At 37.3% G+C, this 15,831-nt stretch overlaps 2 pseudogenes; both read left to right on the top strand.

The window, feature by feature from the left end:
• Positions 1–7,524: 7,524 nt before the first annotated feature.
• On the top strand, positions 7,525–8,007 carry LOC114007699 (putative bifunctional methylenetetrahydrofolate dehydrogenase/cyclohydrolase 2 pseudogene; annotated as a pseudogene).
• Positions 8,008–12,594: 4,587 nt separating this feature from the next.
• On the top strand, positions 12,595–14,526 carry LOC102494821 (actin-related protein 2/3 complex subunit 1A-like; annotated as a pseudogene).
• The last annotated feature ends 1,305 nt before the right edge of the window (positions 14,527–15,831 follow it).

A 15,831-nucleotide genomic window follows, 5' to 3' on the forward strand; every position in this document is an offset into this window, starting at 1 on the left:
TAAACAAATATTTGCCATGTGGGAGCTCCAGAAGGAGAAGAGACAAAGATAGGAACAGAAAGCTATTTAATAAAATACTTGCTGAAAACCTCCCCCAAAGTGGAAAAGGTGGGGACATTTAGATCAGAGAAGCTCAAAGATCCCAAAAAAGATTTAACACTAAAAAGTTCAAACCAAGTAGTAACAAAAAGACCATGCAATACTATACTAATATCAAACAAAATATATTTTAAGTCAAAAGCCATTATTAAAGACAAATAAGGAAGCCAAGCTGCAGTTGTGTGTACTGTTAAAATGCTGTGTTTTGTGAGCTGAGACCACTTAGAAAGTCGAGGTTTAATTTTTGGCACAACCTAAAGGCCAGGCAAGGTGCTGTGAACCTATAATATCAGCAAAGTGAGATGCTGAGACAAGAGAATTTTAAGCTCAAGGCCAGCCAGAGCAATAAAACAAGACGCTGTCTGAAAAAGAGCTGAGTGTGGGGAGACCGGCCTTAGTCTCAGCTGGGATGCTGAAGCAAAAGGTCCAAAGAGAAAATTTAGAATTCTATAAATTAATAAATGTGTCAATTCATGAAGAAGATGTAGCAATCATAAATATATGTCCCTAATAACAAAGTCCAAAAAACATAAGAAACAAACACTGCAGAATTAAAGGGGAAAACAGAAAGTTCTAAAATAATAGTTGAAGACTTCACTTACAGTAATCAATAGAATAACTAGAGAGATCAGTAAAGAAATAGAGGATTTGATTAACACTACAAAAAATAAAAACAGATCAAACACACATATATATAACACTATACCCAACTCAACAAAATGGACACATTCTTTTTAAATGCATATGAAACATTCTCTAGGATTAACAATGTTTGGCCCCAAATGAATTAAATAAATTGAGATTTATCATGTAAGTTATCTCTTCTGACCACAATGGAATAAACCATGCTTTCAGTTAAAAATCTAGACAATTTCAAATATGTAGAAATTAAACATTAGAATCTTCAACTATCAATGGACCAAGGAAGAAATCACAAAAGAAACTTGCAAATACCTTGAGACAATGAAAATAAAAAATACACCAAACCCAAACTCATGGAATACTGCAAAAGCAGTGTAAGAGGTACATTAGTAACTATAAAAGCTTGCATTAAAAAAGAAAAGAAAAGATGTTCAACTTCACAACTGTGAAGTGTCCCAAAATTAGTGTCCCCTGTCCCAGACCCAACACCAGCCAGGTAGGATAGCTGCTTTGCTCCCTCTTGCTCTCCTCTGCCCTTTCTAACTTTTTTTTCTCTTTCTGATAAATAGCTCTCTTCCCTCATTGGCCCTTTCTCTTGTTAATCTATGTCCTTTTTCTCACCTAGGGCAGAAAGCTGCTAGGCATCTCCACAGTTGTCTGTTTTGGGATCCGGGTTCAACCTCATGGCTGTGAAGTGTCCCCCAGCTAGTATCCCTCGTCCCAGACCCAGCAACAGCCAGGTAGGATAGCTGCTTTGCTCCCTCTTGCTCTCCTCTGCCCCTTCTAATATATTTTTTCTCTTTTTGAAACACAACTCTCTGCCCTTCTTGGCTTTTTCTCTTGTTAATCTCTTTTTTTCTCACCTAGGACAGGAAGCTGCTAGGCATCTCCACTTTTGCCTGTTTTTGTTCTTTCTGTGGTGTGCAAGTATACCTTTCTGTTTTCTATTTTCATACAGTTCTACTTTTTGTGAAGTGATTTATTTTTACTTTCCCCTCTTATTTTTAGTAATTTCTTTTTTTTTTGAGAGAGAGGTTTTTTTTGCTATAAGGTGCATGCGCTCGCCAGACAGACAGAGAGAGACAGAGAGACAGAAAGCAAGAAATCACCCCCCAGGGGGGATGGCCACGCCACAATCCCTTCTCCTCCATTCTCCTCTTGGGATCTTGGGCACGCACGCACATGTGCCCGCCGTGAGTTCTAAGCCACTGGGTCCGGGACGCGAACCGTGGTTGACTATGTGGTAACCCAGCCACATAGCCATTACGCTAACTGCTGGTTCCCATTTTTAGTAATTTCATTCATTTTTCTTTGCCCTCTCTCCCTATTTGTATTTCCTACTTTCTTTTTCTTTACCTTACTTTTCTGTTTTACTTCTCAGTCCTTACTCTCTGCCTAGGTACGATTAGGTGCATAGTAGCTAACCATCTGAACATTGGGAGTTTTAGAGAATTCTTTGCACATCACTGTAGTGATTGCAAAAATAACTAAACTCCTCTTTACAAATCCAATTGTAAAACTCCTCCTGAAATTCCCACATGTGAGGACTTAGAAGGGAGAAAATAGCATCAAATTACTCCACAGTGGGGGAAACACACAAGGTCACAGTCACAGAATCCTTCTCCAACGAATTGACCAGAAGTGAATACATTTCCAAATGACTAAAAATTGAAGAAAAACCTCAAGGATGAGAGAATCAAGTAGCAGTTCTCCACCAAGGTCACAATGTAACCTTTCTCCAAGTAGGGAAAATTTAGAGCATATTACCAAAATGTCAGAAAAAGTATTTAGAATATTTATGGTAACAAAATGTTATGAGATGCAAGACAAAAGAGACATTGAGCTAGCTCCAAGAGATGAGGAAGTCTTTCCACGATATGAAAGAAGAATTAGACACCATTAAAAAGAACCAAATGGAACTGTTAGATATGAAAGCTATAATACAGGAAATTAAAATCTCCCTTGAAAGTGTCAAAGCAGGCTGGACCATGCAGAAAATCAAATTTCAGAAGTAGAAGACAAAACCAATCACCTAGAAAAAATTATCAAAAATACTGAGAAAACAGCCAAGAAAACCGAAGATAGTACACAAGAAATACTAGATACCATGAAATGCCCAAATATATGAGTAATTGGTATCCCAGAAGGTGAAGAAACTAATAAAGGTATTGATAATATATTCCACGAAATCCTGGAAGAAAATGTTCCAAGTCTACAGAGGTACTCAAACATCCAGACTCAAGAAATACAAAGAATCCATAGTATAATGAATTCAAGAAGATCCTCTCCACACCACATTATAGCTAGATGGACTAAAATGACAGACAAAGACAAGCTACTAAGATTGGCAAGAGAAAAATGTCAAATCACTTACCAAGCTATCCCATCAGACAAACACCAGAGCTCTCATCGGAAACAATGCAAGAAAGGAAAGAATTGGGAAATGTATTCAAAGTGTTAAATAAAAAAAATTTCAACCAAGAATACTATACCCAGAAAGACTATCTTTCATATAGAAAAAGAAAATAAAAACGTTCTAAGATAAACAAAACCTGATAGAATTTATCAACTCCAGACCAGCACTTCAAGAGATTCTGAAAGGAGTACTATAACAAGAAAATTAAAGAGAGGCAGATAGCAATAAGAGAACAAAAAACAACCAGGAATATGGCCAACTCAATAGTAGGGACAGGTTTGAAAATATCAATAATTACATTGAATGTCAATGAATTAAATTATCTGATCAATAGACACAGACTGGCTGAATGGATTAAAAATCAGAAACCCTCCATCTGCTGCCTACAAGAAACCCATATCATGGATAAAGACATACATAGACTAAAGGTAAAGGGCTAGAAAAAGGTATTCCATGCAAATGTAAACCAAAGAAAAGTGGGAGTCGCTATACTGATTTCAGACAAAATAGGCCTTAAGACAAAAACAATAAGAAAAGACAAAGAAAGGCATTATATAGTAGTAAAGGAGCTAATTCACCAAGAAGATATAACGGTTATAAATATGTATGCATCAAACTCAGGAGTACCCAAATATGTAAAGAAAAGACTGCTAGATCTAAAAGGAGAGATATATTGTAACACTATAGTTGTTGGAGATCTCAACACCCCATTATCTCCTTTACACAGGTCAACAAGATAAAACATAAGCAACGAGATTCAGGACCTAAATGATACCATAAAACAGATGGACTTGATAGATATCTATAGAACTTTCTACCCAAAAAACACAAAATATACATTTTTCTCAGCCCTGCGTGGTACCTTCTCAAAGATTGATCACGATAGGGCACAAAACCATCCTTTACAGATTCAAAGGCATAGAATTTATATCCAGCATCTTTTCTGACCATGATGGAATTAAACTCGATAATAATCTCAGGAAAAGCCCTCAAAAATACAGAAACACATGGAAACTAAATAACCTACTTCTGTATGACTACATGACTACTGCAGAGATTAATACGGAAATCAAAAGATTCATGGAAACTAATGATGATGAATACACAAGTTTCCATAATCTATTTGATACTGCAAAAGCAATCATAATAGGGAAGTTCATAGCAATTAGTACACACAAGAAAAAGACAGAAAGATGGCAAAAGGACAATCTAACATCATGCCTCAGGGAATTGGAAAAAGAACAACAGAAAAATCAAAAAAATGCCAGAAGAAAAGAAAAAATAAAGATTTTTTTTTTTGGGGGAGATTTTCACTGTAGGGCACGTGCACTCACCAGACAGACAGAGAGAGACATAGAGACAGAAGCGAGAAATCACCCTCCAGGGGGAATGGCCACACCGCAATCCCTTCTCCTCCATTCTCCTCTCGGGATCTTAGGCATAAAAAACATGAGTTTTAAGCCACCGGGTCCGGGACACGAACCGCGGTCGACTACGTGGGAGTCCAGCGACATAGCCATTACGCTAACTGCTGGTTCCCAAGAAATAATAAAGATTTGAGCAGAAATAAATGAAAAAAGAAAATAAGCAAACTATTCATAAAATAAATGAAAGCAAAAGCTGATTCTTTGAAAATATAAACAAGATTGACACACCATTAGCCAGACTAATTAAGAAGGAGAAAGAAAGGAACCAGATCAGTCAAATTCACAATGAATCAGGCAACACTACAACAGACATAACATAAATGCAAGACATCATTAGAGGATACTACGAGCAACTATATGCCAACAAAGAAGAGAAAGCCTGGATGAGATAATTCCTGGAGACTATAATCTACCAAGATTGACTCAAGAGGATATTGAAAGCCTGACTAGATCTATAACAAGCAGTGAGATTGAATCAGTAATAAATAACCTCCCAACAAAGAAAAGTCCAGGTCCCAATGGCTTCACTGCTAAATTTTACAAAACTTTTAAAGAAGAGGTAACCCCCATCCTATTCACACTGTTTCTAGAGATCCAAAAAGAAGGAACCATTCCAAATTCATTCTATAAAGCCTCCATTACCCTCATTCCCCAAATGGATAAGGATATGACAAAAAAAAAAAAAAAAGGAAAACTACAGACCTGTAACTCTGATAAATATAGATGCAAAAATTGTCAACAAGATACTTGCTAACCATATCCAACAGCATATAAAAAGGTAATTCATCATGACCAGGTAGGCTTTATTCCAAGAATTCAAGGGTGGTTCAACATAGGCAAAGCCATAAATGTAATACATCATATAAACAGAAAGAAATATAAAAACCATATGACCATTTCAACTGATGCATAAAAAGCATTGGACAAAATGCAACATGGCTTTATGATCAAGATTCTCAGTGAAATTGGCATAGAAGGACCATTTCTCTGCATAATGAAAGACATTTATGAAAAACCTACAGATAACATTATACTGAATGGGGAAAAGCTGAAAGCATTTCCACTAAAAATGGGTACAAGACAAGGCTGCCCACTTTCTCAGCTCCTATGCAATATAGTACTGGAATTTTGGCATTCCAAAAAGGAAAGAAGAGCTGAAATTATCTCTGCTTGCAGATGACATGATTGTATATATAGAAGATCCAATAGTATCCATGAAAAAAAACTTGAATAAATTCATACAGTAAAGTAGCAGGATACAAAATTAACTTACATAAATTTATAGCATTTCTATATACAAACAAAATGCAGACAGAGACAGACCTGAAGAATGTAATTCCATTTACCATAACCACAAGAAGTATAAGATACTTAGAAATAAAACTAAACAAGGAAGTCAAAGACCTCTACAAGGAAAACTATAAAACCCTTAAAGAGGAAATTGAAAAGGACACCAAAAAGTGGAAGGACATCCCATGTTCCTCGATTGTTGGAATCAGTATAATCAAAATGTCAATCCTACCCAAATTAATCTACATGTTTAATGCAATCCCTATAAAATTACAAGAGACATTCTTCACAGATCTAGAAAAGACAATCACACAATTTGTCTGGAATCATAAAAGATACCGTTTTGCTAAAGCCTTCCTGTGCAAGAAGATTGGAATAGGTGGCATTTCACTTCCTGACCTCAAAATATATTACAAAGCTGTGATCATCAAAACAGCATGGTATTGGCACAAAACTAGACATGAGGACCAATGGAACACCATAGAGACTCCAGAAATAAACCCCAAATATACAGCCAACTCTTCTTTTACAAAGGGTACCAGTCAATCCAGGGAGAAAGGGGAAACATCTTTAGCAAATGGGGTTAGAAAAACTGCAGAAAGATCTATCTATCACCATTAACAAAAATCAACTCAAAATACATCAAACATCTAAACCTAAGACCACAAACTATAAAACTACTGATGAAAAATGCTGCAGAAACTCTGGGAGTCATTGGGGTAGGCAAAGACTTCTTAAGCAAGACCCTCAAAGCACAGGCAATAATCCTCAAAATGGGCAGATGGGATTATATCACTCCATGGTAGAGACTTAAAGACTGGAGAATATAAAAGTATTAAAAATTGTAATGCTATGTGATTGAATATATAAAAGAAAATGAAATTAAAAAATTGTAATGGACACTAGAGACAAATTGGAAAGAGAGTTTGGGTGGAGGAGAGAATAGGAAAATAAATTTAGGGGGAAAATGGAGAGGTGAGACACTTGTGGTACACAGATAAGGTTTATTATCTGTTGATGAGGATGTGTATAATAGTCTCAACTGGGCTGGACTGAGGGGTAAATCATGCTGGGTAAAGTCTCTTCACAATCTAAATGATTTATAGCAATTTATTGTACAAATAATAATAAAATAATAAAATTAAAAAATCACTAGAACCTTAAAAAAAGGAAAAGAAAAGAAAAGAAAGAATATCCATATAACAATATAATTATACAACTTAAGGAACTAGTAAAAGAACAAACTGAAGTTTATGCTAGAAGAAGGGAGAGAATGATAAAGATTAGACTGTAGATAAATGAAATATAAAATAGAAAAACAACAGAGAATGTCAATGAAAATGAAAGTTTGTTCTTTGAAAATAATAACAAAATTTATAAAACCTTAACTAGATACATCAAGAGAAAAAGCTATAAAGCACTCAAATTACCAACACAATAACTGAATATGAAGGCGTTACTACTGACTACAAAGAATAACGATTGTAAAAGGATAGTATGAATAACCATACACCAACAATTGGTTGACCTAAATAAAATGGATCAATTTCTAGAAACAAATACAGTACCCAAACCGAATCAAGATGAAATAGAGGGCCTACTCTAGGTTGCACAGTCTTCAGAATACAGGACTACAGGGCTAAAAGTCAGATGGCTGCTACTGCCAGTGCCATTTGGGAAATCATCAAAAGAACAGGAATTGAAACATTTGGGAAAAATGTGCTTGTGGCTGGAAGATCCAAGAATGTAGGAATGCCCATCGCCATGTTGTTACCCACAGACAGAGAGCATGAGCGGCAGGGAGGTGCTGCAACTGTGACAATAGCGCACAGATATACCCTCAAAGAACAATTGAAGATCCACACTCAGTTGGCAGATATTATCATAGCAGATCCAAGTATTCCAAAGTTGATTACATCTGATATGGTCAAGGAAGGTGCTGTTATAATTGGTGTGGGTATCAACTATATCCATGATCCAGTGAGAGGAAAGACAAAATTAGTTGGAGATGTAGATTTTGAAACTGTGAAGAAGAAAGCCAGTTTTATCACTCCAGTTCCAGGAGGTGTGGGACCCATGACGGTGGTGATGCTTCTGAACACCCTGTTGGCAGCTAAAAAAATCACTTATTAGATCATGTGAAAGAATAAATAAAGCAAAGTCAACTCATGCAACTTACTTGTTTGACAAAGGGCAAACAGCTTTATATTTTACTACAAAGTAATTTATTTCTATATTGTATTTATTTTTTCATGGGTGGAATCATTGGGGATCATATGATTTACACAACTTTATGCAATTACTGGTAATATATTTTGAGTTTTAGGCAAAACAAAAAAATCCAATGAAAATTTTGGTAATGATTATTTATTTCGTGGATATCTGTTCATAATGCTAATAAAGGGGTCATGAGAAAAATATATTTTTGAAACAATAAATATCACACAATATGTTTTCAACAAATGTTTTGTTAGTCAAATGAACGCCTGTGTAAAATGTAATTCAGGTTTACCGTAAGCATGATTAATTTCTTAAAAATCACTTTCTCGTGAAAAGAAAGATAAGATATTGAACATAATATCTGGATCTCAGCTACTAAATGCATCTCACAAGGCTATGCTAATGCAACATGATATTCTGACTAAGGAAAGAAAAATATTCAAGGAAGATGAAAAATTAAATGCTAGTTTGAAAAGTGATGATATAACTTTTTTTTTTTGAGAGGTTTTTGCTACAGGGTGCGTGCACTTGCCAGACAGACAGAGAGAGACAGAGAGACAGAAAGCGAGAAATCACCCCCAAGGGGGGATGGCCACACCACAATCCCTTCTCTTCCATTCTCCTTTCATGATCTTTGGCACACACACACACATGCTCAGAGTGAGTTTAAGCCTCCGGTCCGGGAATCAAACTGCGGTTGACTACATGGGAGTCCAGCAACATAGCCATTACGCTAACTGCTGGTCCCATGATGATATAACATTTTGAATGACTATTTGCCATTGTAAAAAAATAAATGAAAAATGTATTAAGTTTACACATCACATTTCTTTCTTCATCTAAATATATTTGGGCAATACCTTCACTGTGTAATCATGGAAAAAACTATAAATAAATAGATATACAAAACAAAACTAAGATTGTACTTTCCCACATATATGAGACAAATATGTTACATTGGGTCATTGTAAAAGTCATGATGCATTTTTGCATTGAAAAACATAGAAAAATATATCATGGCTTTCCAATGACCCAATAGTATGAGGGTATCTATCATTATAGAATTGTGTCTGTAAAAATGTCAAAAACAAAACAAAAAAACTGGCTGTTCTGTTTTTTCCCAGAAATCGAATAGGAAAATCTGATACTTACAATATGCCAAAACTAAATCTTGGGATACAGCTAAAAATCCATTTTTTTGTGCATGGTTTCCAATGGCATTTGAATCTCACCATAGATGTAATCTTTCTAACACAATTTAAATTAGGAAATAGTGAATGTTGATGGAAGGCTATTTTAAAACAATAATATAACTGATACTGTGTTCTCCTGCCCAAACCCCAGTTTGTTTATATGCTAAATAATGATTCTTACTCGATGCTTTTCTTTATCAGTGTATATTCTTGACTCTATGTGAAAATTGACTAATATTTTTATAAACATTTCAACTGTATAATAAAAGCAATTTGAAAAAAAAAAAGTCAGATGGCTGACTATGGGTCCTGATACCTGGGTCAGCCTGAAAGCACAATGCGTGTATGCACAGCCCCCTAAAATCTTTACCAGTTTAGAGGGCTGGAGAAATGAAATCATGGTGCAATGAAGCCTTGCTGAGGTGTGCTTTTCTCTCTCTCTTTTTCTCTGTTTTTTTTTTTTTTTTTTTTTTTTTTTTTTTTTTTTTTTTTTTTTTTTTTTTTTTTTGATGTGTGTCCACACTCTATCACAAAAGGAAGGAGGAGAAGGAGAGAAGGGTGAAGGTGAAGAGTAGAGGGGTCAGAGGAGGCAGATGAGGCAAAGGAAAGAGGCCTAGCCATGTTGACACAGATGGTAGGGCATCACTGCACACTATTGAAGCCGTATTGAAAGGCCTACAGATAAACCCACGATACTGGTTAGTTTAAAGTCTCACAGAAAGATTGCAGCATGGCAAAACTGTGTTCGAGTCACTGTCCAAAATGAAGAAATGGAGAGTTCAGGTAGAGGAGACAGAGAATAGAGGAAAGAGGGGAGAAAGAGGGAGAAAGATCATTTTAAAAAATAGGAAGAAGAAATAGGAAGCCTGAATAGACCTATACCAAATAAAAAGATTGACTCAACCACCATTAACTTCCCAAAGAAAAGCTATTGGGCTTGACTGATGAATTCTCCCAAACATTTAAAGAATAATTAATATTAATTAATCTCAAACTCTTCCAGAAAAATAGAAAAGGAAGAAACATCAACTCATTCCATAAAGTCATCTTTCTCTTGAGACAAAAATCAGACAATAACATCACATGAATAAAAATTACAGACCAGTATCTATTATGAATTTAGATGCCAAAATCTTCAATAAAACACTACCAAACCCAATCTAGCAATAATTCTAAAAATGTACATATCACGACCAAATTGAATTTATCCTAGATATGAGATGTTGTTTCAACATGCAAAGATTAATCATTATGGTAATGAAGCTTTCAAAAATAAGCACATGATAATTTCAATTACTACAAAAAATATGATCAATAAATAAAATACTTTTTCATAATTAAAAAAAAACACTGAAGAAATTAGGAATAAACTGGAACTCCCTCAAAGTAGAAAAGGGCATTGTCTCAGTCTGTTATTGTATTGTTAACAGAAATGTATGAGACCTGGTGATTTTTAAAGAAATTAAGGTTTGGGACCAGCAGTTGGTGTAATGACTATGTCACTAGACTCCCATGTAGTTGACTGCACTTCGAGTCCTGGACCCGGTGGCTTAAACTCACAACAGGCACATGCGTGTCCAAGATCCCGAGAAGAGAATGGAAGAGAAAGGACTGTGGCGTGGCCATCCCCCCTAGGGGGGTGATTTCTCACTTTTTGTCTCTCTGTCTCTCTCTGTCCTGGTGAGCACACGTGCCCTATAGCAAAAACCTCTAAAAAAAAAAAAAAAAAAAACCATAAAAAAAAAAAAAAAAAAAAAAGAAGAAAAAGAAAGAAAGAAAGAAAAATAAATAAATAAATTAATTAATTAATTAATTAAGGTTTATTAACTCACAATTCTGTTGGCCAGGAAGTCCAAAGGCATCATGACATAGTAGAAGACAGAACTTGAGCAGAGTTAGAAGGTCCTATATCCACATGGCTAAGCCTGTCTCATTTTCTTTCCTTATAAACACAATCATGGGTCCTACTCTAAAGATTCATCACCCCCAAAGGCCCCAACCTGGGACATCATAAAGGGAATTAAGTTTCATTTAACACTTTTACAATACAACCAAGTTGTAATACATGAATTTTGGAGAAACATACAATCACTACTCACTAAAATTAAATTGTAAAACTTGAACCTTTGGGGTATAAACTATTATCCTAACCACAGAATTCTGCTTCTGGTTCTAGGGGTCACATATTTCTACCATATAAAATTACCACAATGATCCCAGAAGTGTCAAGTCATTCTAACACAAACTCCAAAGTCCAAAGTTTCATCTGAGACTGAAGAAAAATGCCTTCCAGATGTGAGCCTATGGATTTGAAGCAAATTATATACCCTTGAATTATAGGCTTGGGATAGGCACAGGGTGGTAATTTCCATTCTACAAGAAGAAAAGAAACCCATGTGGGAAGACATTCAATCTTGAAACTTCTTATGTCTTATCTTGGACCCACTGAGAAGGTTGGGTCCCATCAAGCAGTTTTGTTTTTTCAGCCTTGCTAGCCTTGTCCGTGCTTCAGCTCTCTCCATCTGGAGTCTCATGCCTGCAGTTTCTTCTTGTTGATACTGCATGCTGATATTTCCACAGCTTTGAAGTCAAAAGTGCAACTCTTCTACATAGGCATAGAACTTCTAATGTGTACTTTATGCTCTGATCCACATTTCTACTTGACCTTACTCTAATGACAATTCCCTGCCATAGTTCATTTCTTGTCAGTTCTCTCTGTCTAAATCCCCAGGCTTCTTAATGCATTTTTTGAATTCCCACTGGATATCTTCATGGTCTTAAATTCTGCAAGCCTGGGGGGGGCAGCAGGTGGTGCAGTGATTAAGGTGCTAGACTCCCACTTGGTCAACCATCGTTTTGAGTCCCAAACTTGGTGGCTTGAGGCTCACATGGGTCATGTCTGCGTTTATGACCAAAATCCTGAGAGTAGAAAGGAAGAGATTGCAGCATGGCCATCAGCCCTTGGGGGAGGGGTGGTTTTTTGCTGCTTATCTCTCTGTCTCTTCAGCAAGTACTTGAGCTCTATAGCAAAAAAAAAAAAAAAACTCTAAAAAAAATGCAACCCTGAAAAATTACCTTAAAGTATCTGCTGGCATCTGCCCTTTCCATGTTTCAGAGAAAAGGACAGAATGGCCTTAATGGCAGTTAGAACTCCACCTTGGGCTGCTTGAAATACAGCTGGAGGATTTGGGTTTTGGTCTGTCACCTTTGCCCACTGGAGCCTGTTTGTGTCGATTGACTAGAGTCTCTGAATTCTCTGCTCCAACTCTGTCTGGACTGCCCCTATCCCAACTCTCTGTCCTTTGAAACACTAAGAATAATGTCCCTTCATCAGTTTTTACTAGAGCCAATCACCTGTCATGCTTGGAACAGGGATGGTACCCAGATTGCCCTTATCCCCAATAATCATAAAGTGCACATCTGTATGAAGATTAGGGGCCACTGGGTGAAAGCTCGTGAGCTCAAAGAGCACAACAGACACTTCACTGGGCTCCCAAGAGCACCATATCCTCACTTGTGTGGCAGACTACACTGCCTATGTCTGGAGTTAGAAAGATGATGTCTGTAAGTCAGCCCTACTGATCCTTAGAGTTAATCACACAGTCACATTTGTGAAGTGGTCCCCTCTAGAGAACAAATTTGCCATGGGAAGTGGATCACGACTCATTTCTCTTTGCCACTTCAAGTCTGAAAATGACTGGCAGGCTAGAACATCGCAAAGCCAATCTGCAGGGACCAGCAGCTGGTGTAATAATTATGTTGCTGGATTCCCACATAGTCGACTACGTTTCAACTCCTAGACCCAACAGCTTAAAACTCATACCAGGCATGTATGCATGCATGACCAAGATCCTGAGAGGAGAATGGAGGAGAAAGGATTGCAGTGTGGTTAGTCCTTCTGGGGGGTAATATCTCACTTTCTGTCTCTCTGTCTTTCCAGTGAGGAGCACACACACCCTATAGTAAAAAAATCACTCTCTTGCAAAAGAAAAAAAAAATTGATTCACTTTACAGCCCTCAGGTTGGATTGGCATTCCAACAATGTTTTGCTGGCAGTAGGATCATGAGAGTTCAAATGCAGAGTATTTTCTGCCTACATTGAAGAAGTGGATGAGTGGATCAGCAAATTACATAGTGGTTTTGTCCCTGAACTCCCATGTAGTTGACTGTGGTTCGAGTCCTGAAACTGGTGGCTTAAAACTCACGCTAGGAACATGTGCATGGATGCCCAAAATCCGTAGGCAAGAATGAAGGAGAAGGGATTTCCACCTGGACATCCTCCCTGGGAGGTGACTTCTTGCTTTCTGTATGTCCCTGTCTCTCCAGTAAGTGTATTCTCCCTATAGCAAAAAAAGTGTATGAAAAGCCAGCTAGCATGTCCTGGGGCAGCTACCTTTTAGTGAGGTGATATCAGAGTTTGGTGGCAGTGGCAGTGTCACTAATGGCTGGGTCCACAGTGTCAGTTTTGCTGCCAGGGGGAACCTCTTGGTCTGGACCAGCCACAACAGTTCCTTGTCTGTTGCAGTTGCCTCAAAAATTGTTCAGAGTTCAACTCTGAAAACAATAGTTTCTCCCATTTCTGAGTGTTTTGTTTGTCTCAGTTAGTAGTGTGGTAGCTGCTGGCCACAGCTGCTGCCCAGTGTTCTTTACCTATGATGACTGTTGTTGCTTGACATTTGTCTCCAAGCTAGACATTCCAAAACAGAGCAAATGTACCCTATATAGCATAGTCGACTACATGGGAATCCAGTGACATAACCATTATACCATCTTCTGGTCCCTGCAAATCAGCTTTTCAATGTGTTTATCCACCAGTCATTTTCAGACTCGAAGTAGCAAAGAGAAATGAGTCATGATCCACTTCCCACAGCAAATTTGTTCTCTAGAGGGGACCACTTCACAAAAGTGACTGAGCGATTAACTCTCAGGATCACTAGGACTGACTTCCAGACATCATATTTCTAACTCCAGACATAGGCAGTGCAGTCTGCCCCACAAACACAACATATCTGCCATGGAATGCTTCTGCAGTATGAACAATAGGGCTACAACTGAAAACCGTAATACAGACTTGGAAATACTGCATCAGAAAAGCATCACTCAAGTGTCTATTTATAAGGTGGACAAGCAAGACTATCACAAATTTTGTGGCATTGATGGCATTGATGGAGCCATGACAATCTGGAATTTCAAGACATTAGAGTCTTCTCTTCAGGGCCTCTAGATAATGCAAAGCTGAGTGAGCCTTCCCAGTCCAGCATGACAAACCAGCTGACTGACATTTGCACGATGATGAGAAAAGTCACCCTCAAGGAAATACTGAGAGAACAAGTTGTGCAAATACTGTGTATTTGTTTGAACATAATCAGCAAAACTTTTTTTTAAGCATCTATACTTTCTTTTTTTGCAATTTCATTCCATTCTTGACCAAAGCTTCTCTTTAAGTAGTTTATTATGAAAAATTGTCACACTAACTTAAAGGAAAGGGTGAGAGAGGTATGTAAATTTACACATAGAAAATTAAATAAAAATACTGAATGTGGGGGAAAAAAAGGAAATATACCTGGGTCTGAGGAATGCGTCACTGGGATGCAGACAGCAGAGTCTCAAAACAATTTAGGACAACAAACCTCCCTATGCCAGCACTCTGAAACCATTCTGTTCTCTTTGGTCCCTGAGCTTGCATTGGCAAGGTCAATATCTTTGGGGCTTTTCTGTCATTATCCTGACCATTTTCACCTCTATCAGTGGTAGTAATCTCTTTGACAATCACTCTTCTCAACACACTTTCTCTGGCAAACATAACTTTTCATTCTTTGCTAGATGGTGAAGCTGGAAATTCCAAAATTTTCCACTCTGCTTCCCTTTTAATTATCAATTCTGTCTTTAAATCATCTTTTTTCTCATTTCCCATCTAAATCACCTCAAAGTAGCTTTCACTGCTCATATTTCTATCGGCATTATGGTCATAGCTGTGTATCAACTCTCTAAGGAATTCCAGGTTATTTCTAAACAGTTCTTTGGAGCCTCCACCAGAATTTAGGCTTTTCCTAGATTGCTCCTTAAATTTTTTTGAGAGATTTTTGGTATAGGGCCCATGTGCTCACTGGAGAGACGGAGAAAGAGAGAAAGAAAGTGAGAAATCATACCTCACTGGGGATGGCCACATTGCAATCCCTTCTCTTCCATTCTCCTCTCAAGATTTTAGGCACACATTTCACACATGCTCTATGTTTGTTTCAAGCTGCCAGGTCTGGGACTCAAACTGTGGTCGATCATCTGGGAGTGCAGCACCTTTACCACTCTGCAACCTGGCGGCCCCTTCTAAAAATTCTTTAAGCCCTTTCTCATTACCAGTTCCAAAGTTATTTCCATATATTTAGATATCTGTAACAATGTAACCCTGCTCAACTTTGGTAAATTTCTGTCTTAGTTCATCACTACATTGCTGACAGAAACACCTGAGACTGGGTGGTTCATAAAGAAACAGAGTTTACTAACAATTTTCATGTCTCAAAAATCCAAAGACATAACAAAATGGAAG

The sequence above is a fragment of the Tupaia chinensis genome, unplaced genomic scaffold (assembly GCF_000334495.1).
Source record: "Tupaia chinensis unplaced genomic scaffold, TupChi_1.0 Scaffold000034_1, whole genome shotgun sequence".
NCBI lineage: Eukaryota > Metazoa > Chordata > Mammalia > Scandentia > Tupaiidae > Tupaia > Tupaia belangeri.